The following is an 8,716-nucleotide window of genomic DNA, read 5'->3' as shown; positions in this document are numbered from 1 at the left end:
TTAATTTAAATAAAAAAATTATGCTTTAATATTATATAGATAAAAAATTAAAGAGTACAAAAAATGAGTGTGCGTGCAACACCCGTCATAAAAAAAAAACCAGTATTCTAAGAATAAACCAGCACTTTGTTTTGTCTTAGGTGATGCTAGGCTTTGTTTTGTCTGAATCAAATTATATTAGGTGATACTAGGCAGAATTGGACTTTCATACTAGATAGAAATGCTAGGTTAACTTCAACAATTTCTTTGTCATCAACCTTATTCTTATTGTCATTGTTATTGTTATCGGATATTCAGTAGTCGGTACCGATTCAAGGTTGGACTTCAAAAATCTACTAGACTTTTGAGGTCTTCAGTGTTTTACAAGAATGTGTAGGTTTTTTTTCAAGAGAATAAATCCAAAAAGAGAACAATAATAAGAACATGAACAATAATATTCAAGAGCCGTAAAATTCATAAAAAAAATATTGAAAGCCATTATTTTTAAAGTCTTTTTAAATATAACAAGAAAGAACATTAAAAGTTATTGTGTTTAAAGGTCATAGAACTCATAAATTAGAGAGAATATCAAGAGTTATGAAGAGCAGTCTGCGCATCAAAAGTTAATTTTTGTTTAAAAGCTATAAAGGTCAAAATTAGAGACTAATTTTTAAAGAGGTATTATGTTTAATATCCTGAAATCAGAGAGGTAAGGGATATGTGTTTTTCTACAAATTCTTCAATTTTTCCTAATCAAGTTAATACCAAATGCTCAAATTTTAGAGAGTCTCACTCTTTAGATAGAGTTTCACTCTTCAAGCAAATAATATGTATGTTATTTTTTCTGAAGAGAAAAAAATATATTTAAAAAGAAAGAACAATAGTAAGAGCATAAACATCAATATTCAAGAGTTCAAGAACTCATAAAAAATATATATATATATATACTAAAAACCATTATTTTTAAAGTCATAATTTTTTAAAGTTATAAAAATCATAAAATTATAAATCAGAATAGGAAAACACCAAAAGTCATAGAATTAAAGAGCTATTATGCTTAAAATCATAAAAACTATAAGAGAACATTGAGAGCCATTGTATTTAAAAGCTAGAAAAGCGATAAATTAGAGAGTAATTTTTAAAGAACTATTATGTTTTAATATACATAAATTAGAAGTTATATGGATTAAGCAAATTGAATGGTTAGATCATGTTATAACTGCATTCTTATTAATTTACAATGTAAGTTTTTATTCCTCTAATGATTTAAATAAATGTGTAAATACTGTGAGATTCTCAAATTTATTTCCCTTATCCTTATATAAATTTTTTTAAAAAATTAATTAAATAAAAAAATTACATAGATTAAAAAATTAAATTACAAATCCAAGTGGTTTTATTCATTTTAACAGTTTATTATCTGTTTTCAACAAATTTTTTTATTCAATTCTCGGTTTATGCGTTAAATCGATTAAAGCATAACTATAAATAATAAACATTGCTTGAAATTTAAAACTGCGGTCCGCGGAGGGTTATTTTGTGAACGGTGAATTATGCTTAAATTATCATAATACCCCTTCATCTTCTCTGTCCAAACACGATGCACGTCGAAGGGTAAATATGTAATTTAGGTTGCTATCATATCACCCTAAACAGAGATCAGGAAATGAAGCGTTGCCTTCTGTCAAAACCGACGCCCCTGTGGACTCAGATGTCAAGCCAGAGCGACCAGCTCGGAAACGAAGATGGATTAGTAACTAAAAATTGAAATCAGCAATCTCTATTTAAGGTGCATTGCTTTTGTCAGCGAGGAAATCCGTGCTTGGCCCAATCCAATTCTTTTGAAGATCATGCCATTTTTGGATGATCATAATATCTGTAGGCTTGCAGGAATGGCCATGTACCTCAGCTGTAGTTATTATATAATATTGTAACCCATACTTATTTAAATGCTGTGTACATACTAACAGATGTAACATTGAACTTGCCATCTTGTGGTGGCTCAGAATTGCTTTTTAGTGTCGATTCAAATTTGTACTAAGATTGACATGTGAAGGGAGCGGAGGACTAGAATTGCAAGACCTGTCGAATGGCCGTAGGTGGAAACAGAATCTGGATCGCATGAAGATGCCAGGGTCTGCAAGTTGAGATGAAATTGAGGTTGAAAGGAAAGGGAAAAACAGAAAAATTTTCTGTATCTGCAGATGAAGACTAGTGAGTCTATGTAGTATATGTATGTCCCTTTTTTCCTTATAGTTTTTATTTGAGCAAGAAGTTGGAAACACACAAAGAAGATCTTGTATTTCATGAATGAGTTACAGTCAGCGATTGATTAAAAATGAAAAATTTTTATCTGTCATCTCTCTCTATCTCCTGATACAGTTTTAGCTTGCATGTGAGAAAGCACGCAAAATGGTAGCCAATACCAATTGGTTTTTGATTAATTAATTACATGGGAAAGTGGAAAGTGATTCTGTTTGGTTATCCCCGCCTGATTTATTAAATCTCTCTCTCTTTTCGTTCTCTCAACTTAGCGCCTCCCCAACAAAAACATCTTTCTCAGGCTAGAATCAATGAAACCCAAACGCATCTGAAGCACTAAGCCCAAGAGCTCTTTGATCCTCTTTTGACAATCTCACGTGCTCATGCATTCAATCTTAGCACTCTCGGATGTTTAATGTTGGTGCTTCTGCTTCGCAAATCGTTTTTGCATCAGTCTCGCTTTTCTCTGTTTCTCTGCTGTGACTAGTCTCCAATCGAGTCTCTTCTTCAGCTGTTGGTTTCTCGATTCTCTCTCTCGCAATTCACAACTCAACAAGACCAGTGTTTGATCTTCTTTCCTCTTAGCTCACTCGATTCTCTTTGAGGTAAGCTTCTCTTAATATATATATTTTTTAATCTTTTCTTTTGGTTGGTGACGAGATTAATGCTCTATGAGTGGGTTTCAAATTTTGTATGGGTCTCTCTTCTTTTTTGGATTTTCATGCATTTTCATGTGATTAATTTCCTGTATTTGGTTGGGTGTTAAATCTCCCTTTATATCCTGAAACTACAGACCTTATTCTTTTCTCTGCAGCTACTCCTAATTGGTCAGGAGGAAGATTTTTTACCCAATTCATTTGGAATTGAGGAAAAAATGTTATGGCCGCGAATATGAATATCGTTTGCTCTGCAAATTTTAACATTGCATCTGCATCTCCATAAGTTTCATGACTCATTTCATTCTCCGTGCTGCACTATTCATCTTGAAGCAAACCAATTTTGATAATTTGTGTTTTCAATGATGGTTTATGGCACATCCAAATGGAAAGTTTGAGTTGGTTGACTACAATAACTAGGTTCTATCTTGGACATTATAAAAATCTGAATGTCCATTTTATCTGTCAGAGTATGGGAGATACAAATTTTACTGTTTTAATTTTTGAAATTGTCCTATTTTATTAGCCCTTTGATATTGATTTAGTGATTAGTGACATATGCAAGCAATTGGGAAAATTCTGAAATCATTTGATTGAATGCACTTGAATGGAGGGTTTTCAGTACTTGTTATCATTAGAGATCAATTTTTTATTGATTTAATATAATGATTCATCAGTTTCCTTCACATTTCATTTTGAAAGCCTATAAAATTATTTCTATTATTTATAGCTTACTTCGAATTCTACTTTTGCATATAGAAATATATTAGGGGGATGCAATTTGCAAGTGTCAAAAATAATAATACTTGAGGTCTCTAAGGCCAAAGGTCCTTTTATTTATGAATTATTATCTTTGGATGTTAATCAAAGCATTTAGAAGTGGTTGAAGCATGCTAGTAACCAATTTTGCAGTGCATTATCCTAACAAAGAATGGAGTTGTTTTTCGTTTTTCTTTATGTAGAAACCGCTGTCTAATAAGAAATTAGTTGTTTTTCATCTTACTTTATACAAAGCTATCTTGAGAATATGATTGACCGTTGTCAATCTTTCAATATTTTTTGATCTTGTCTTCTGATCTTTTAAGTGGGATTTGGTAGCTTAATTCTCATTTGCTAATAGATCCAAAGCAAATTGTTAAAGCTCTGTGTCTCTGTTGTTTGCTTAGTTCATGTTCAGTTTTCATTTATATGTACAAAGTTCAATTCAGTTTGCTCTATTGGATTTTGCTAATTTGTTTAGTTGATTTGCGTAATATCATTTTGCGAAGTAACCACCTACAATCAATCTTCCTTCTTTGGTTCAAATGAAATCTATTTTCAGAATATTGACTAGCAGCTGGTTTCATTATATAACACATTTCCCTTACTTTTTTGAACTTTATTTTGCGCAGTGATCTACTTTTAGTTGTCCCCCTTTTCCAGTCCACCTTCAAACTAATGATTTGCTTTTATTGTATATGATGCCGGGTTTCTTTTGTTTTCCCCCACTCGCATTAAAGTTATTGCTGGGCTAAGTGTTGTTCTGTAAGATATTATTTTAGAGGATTGGTAGGCTTGGCTCCTAGCATCATCTTCAGATTCTAAACAGTGAAAGCCTCTGTAAAATTGGAAGTACCAAAACTCCTTTTTATTTTTAAAACTTGATGTCTCTTCGAAAGCCACCACTTCCTCGGATCCTTCTTGACAATGTCTCCTGCATGAGAAATGCCCAACAAATCTTGCGACATGTAAATGTATCTGTTCATGATGGAGGGGCACTTGTTCTAAGCGGTAGCAATGGCTCAGGCAAGACCACCTTCTTACGTATGCTGGCTGGATTCTCGAGGCCTTCTGCAGGTCAGATCCTCTGGAACGGTTATGATGTGACAGAATCTGGAGTTTTCCACCAATATAAGCTTCAACTTAATTGGCTCTCTTTGAAAGATGCCATCAAAGAAAAGTTTACTGTCCTTGACAATGTTCAGTGGTTTGAGATTCTTGAAGGCAAGCAAGGGAATTCTATGCCTGCTATTGAGTTGATGGGGCTTGGAAGATTGGCAAAAGAGAAGGCAAGAATGCTGTCAATGGGCCAACGAAAGAGGCTGCAACTTGCAAGACTGTTGGCCATTGACCGACCAATTTGGTTACTGGATGAGCCTTCTGCGCATTAGATGATGAAGGGGTAAAATTGCTCGAATATATTATTGCAGAGCATAGAAAGAAGGGAGGGATTGTGTTTGTTGCAACGCATTTGCCAATTGAGATTGCCATGTATTTGAGACTGCCTCCGAGGTTCCCTAGAAGGATGACTTTGGTAGATATGCTTGATCGAGCCGATATCTGTGAAATTCCATCACCGTAGGATAGGCTAATTAAGTTGTTCTGGTTCAACTAGTTGAGCTTGCATTAGTTGTAACAGAATCGTTTGCTGCCTAGATGTGAAGCCATAGGAATGAATAAAGGATTAATAAAGGATTTTGATTCTGAATGAAATGGATTGTGTAACTATTTCTTGATTCAAAACTTTTATTTTATTTATTTATCTATTTATTTGTTTTACAAGAGAATTGAATGAGAAGCTATTTATTCAAAACTTGGCATTGTTGTGTTTAGGAGGAGAAGTCAATTTTACGCGCGTATGGTTTTATTTACCAAATTATCCTTAACTTATTGCTCTCCCAGTTTTATCTATATCCATCATAAAATTTTGAAATTTTAATGACCAAGTTACCGTTATGCTCCACCGCCCAACGTCGCACACTCAAGAGGGCAATCACGGAATAAAATAAAATTAAAACACGAAGTTAACATAAAATGCAAGATGCGCCCATTGTACGCACTCTTGAGAAGGAAGCTTTGCTCTCAGAGAGGCGGCAGAGAAGGCGGTAGCTCCGCCTCTCTGAACGACTGCGGAGCCTATGATTTCCCCGTTGTTTGTGTAATAGTCGCCGTTTGTCTGTCACACAACATCATCATCCTCTTATTTTTTGGCATTTTTTTTCTTTCTTTCTTCCTTATAAAGAGGCTATGACGATTTTTGGGTTTTAGAGTGCAAAAGAAAGACGTTAAGGAATAGCTTGATCGTTGGCGGGGCAGTATGGAGACTTTATTCTAGAATGGCTTTTTTCTTTTCTAAAATAGAGAGCTCCATTTCTGCAGCAATGGTCACTTTGTTCCTTTTCTTGTCTGATTAAAGGTGAATCTGAGCCTCCATCCTCTACGATCTCTCGCTCTTCATTTTCTTCGATTTTTGTTCTGTTCTGTTAAAGGTGAACCTGAAAATCAGACTCGAGGAGAAATACTCAATTTCTTGGCGAGGCAACTTTTTGTTGTTGCAGCCATGGTGTTGTGGTGTTTCTGTCCTGTCTGATTTGAAGGCATATCTGATCTGAGCCTTCTCTTTCTATAGATTTCTCTGTTTCTGTTTGGGCCTTGTTTGTTTTCCTGGAAAATATTTTTCTAAAAAATATAAAATTAAAGTTTCCCTAAATTCAGCAGTATATCTGCCTGTGTATGTGCATGTGTATTTGAGGCTGTGATGATACCATTTGCTGGGTGAATTTGATTGTAGGGAATTGATCCGACATTTGGCTCGGTGACTTTGAGCTTCTGATTTTGCTTTGTCTGTTTGACAAATAGCTCTTTGTCTTAGAGTGCAAAAGAAAGACGTTAAGGAATAGTTTGATCGTTGGCGGGGCAGTATGGAGACTTTATTCTAGAATGGCGTTTTTTCTTTTCTCAAATAGAGAGCTCCATTTCTGCAGCAATGGTCACTTTGTTCCTTTTCTTGTCTGATTAAAGGTGAATCTGAGCCTCCATCCTCTACGATCTCTCGCTCTTCATTTTCTTCGATTTTTGTTCTGTTATTTTTTTTTTCTAAAATAAAAAATTCCCAATTGCTTTTGCATAAAATATGTTTACCTTAAAATTACTGTGTGAATGGTTTAAGTACGAGGCTTTGCTCTCAGTTAGAGGCGGTTGGTTTCAGGGTGGTTGACACTGTCCTCTCTGATAGATAGCGGAGCCGGTGACTACTGATTATGTTTCTTATGTTGGCAACAGCCCTTATACCAATATATCTGCTTTCTTTCTTGTGTGTGAGTGGCTGTTTGACGACTGGCGAGGCTATGATGATATATATTCAGTGAGCCTGAAAATCAGACTCGAGGAGAAATACTCAATTTCTTGGCGAGGCAACTTTTTGTTGTTGCAGCCATGGTGTTGTGGTGTTTCTGTCCTGTTTGATTTGAAGGCATATCTGATTTGAGCCTTCTCTTTCTATAGATTTCTCCGTTTCTGTTTGGGCCTTGTTTGTTTTCTTGGAAAATATTTTTCTAAAAAATATAAAATAAATTTTCCCTAAATTCAACAGTATATCTGCCTGTGTATGTGCATGTGTATTTGAGGCTGTGATGATACCATTTGCTGGGTGAATTTGATTGTAGGGAATTGATCCGACATTTGGCTCGGTGACTTTGAGCTTCTGATTTTGCTTTGTCTGTTTGACAAATAGCTCTTTGTCTTAGAGTGCAAAAGAAAGACGTTAAGGAATAGTTTGATCGTTGGCGGGGCAGTATGGAGACTTTATTCTAGAATGGCTTTTTTCTTTTCTCAAATAGAGCTCCATTTCTGCAGCAATGGTCACTTTGTTCCTTTTCTTGTCTGATTAAAGGTGAATCTGAGCCTCCATCCTCTACTATCTCTCGCTCTTCATTTTCTTCGATTTTTGTTCTGTTATTTTTTTTTTCTAAAATAAAAAATTCCCAATTGCTTTTGCATAAAATATGTTTACCTTAAGATTGCTGTGTGAATGGTTTAAGTACGAGGCTTTGCTCTCAGTGAGAGGCGGTTGGTTTCAGGGTGGTTGACACTGTCCTCTCTGATAGGTAGCGGAGCCGGTGACTACTGATTATGTTTCTTATGTTGGCAACAGCCCTTATACCAATATATCTGCTTTCTTTCTTGTGCGTGAGTGGCTGTTTGGCGACTGGCGAGGCTATGATGATATATATTCAGTGAGCCTGAAAATCAGACTCGAGGAGAAATACTCAATTTCTTGGCGAGGCAACTTTTTATTGTTGCAGCCATGGTGTTGTGGTGTTTCTGTCCTGTCTGATTTGAAGGCATATCTGATCTGAGCCTTCTCTTTCTATAGATTTCTCCGTTTCTGTTTGGGCCTTGTTTGTTTTCTTGGAAAATATTTTTCTAAAAAATATAAAATTAAAGTTTCCCTAAATTCAGAAGTATATTTGCCTGTGTATGTGCATGTGTATTTGAGGCTGTGATGATACCATTTGCTGGGTGAATTTGATTGTAGGGAATTGATCCGACATTTGGCTCGGTGACTTTGAGCTTCTGATTTTGCTTTGTCTGTTTGACAAATAGCTCTTTGTCTTAGAGTGCAAAAGAAAGACGTTAAGGAATAGTTTGATCGTTGGCGGGGCAGTATGGAGACTTTATTCTAGAATGGCTTTTTTCTTTTCTCAAATAGAGAGCTCCATTTCTGCAGCAATGGTCACTTTGTTCCTTTTCTTGTCTGATTAAAGGTGAATCTGAGCCTCCATCCTCTACGATCTCTCGCTCTTCATTTTCTTCGATTTTTGTTCTGTTATTTTTTTTTCTAAAATGAAAAATTCCCAATTGCTTTTGCATAAAATATGTTTACCTTAAGATTGCTGTGTGAATGGTTTAAGTACGAGGCTTTGCTCTCAGTGAGAGGCGGTTGGTTTCAGGGTGGTTGACACTGTCCTCTCTGATAGGTAGCGGAGCCGGTGACTGCTGATTATGTTTCTTATGTTGGCAACAGCCCTTATACCAATATATCTGCTTTCTTTCTTGTG

At 35.4% G+C, this 8,716-nt stretch overlaps 1 pseudogene across 1 annotated transcript; it reads left to right on the top strand.

Moving 5' to 3' along the window:
- The first annotated feature begins 1,645 nt into the window (after positions 1-1,645).
- On the top strand, positions 1,646-5,444 carry LOC105633489 (ABC transporter I family member 1 pseudogene; annotated as a pseudogene). Its single transcript, XR_016321987.1, has 2 exons — positions 1,646-2,846; positions 4,289-5,444. The product of XR_016321987.1 is annotated as an ABC transporter I family member 1 pseudogene (transcript).
- Positions 5,445-8,716: the final 3,272 nt, after the last annotated feature.

Source organism: Jatropha curcas, chromosome 8, assembly GCF_041381405.1.
Source record: "Jatropha curcas cultivar XTBG-Jc1 chromosome 8, XTBG_Jcur_1.0, whole genome shotgun sequence".
Lineage (NCBI taxonomy): Eukaryota > Viridiplantae > Streptophyta > Magnoliopsida > Malpighiales > Euphorbiaceae > Jatropha > Jatropha curcas.
The sequence above is the reverse complement of the archived record's forward strand: the minus strand, read 5'-3'. Positions and strand labels throughout refer to the sequence as shown.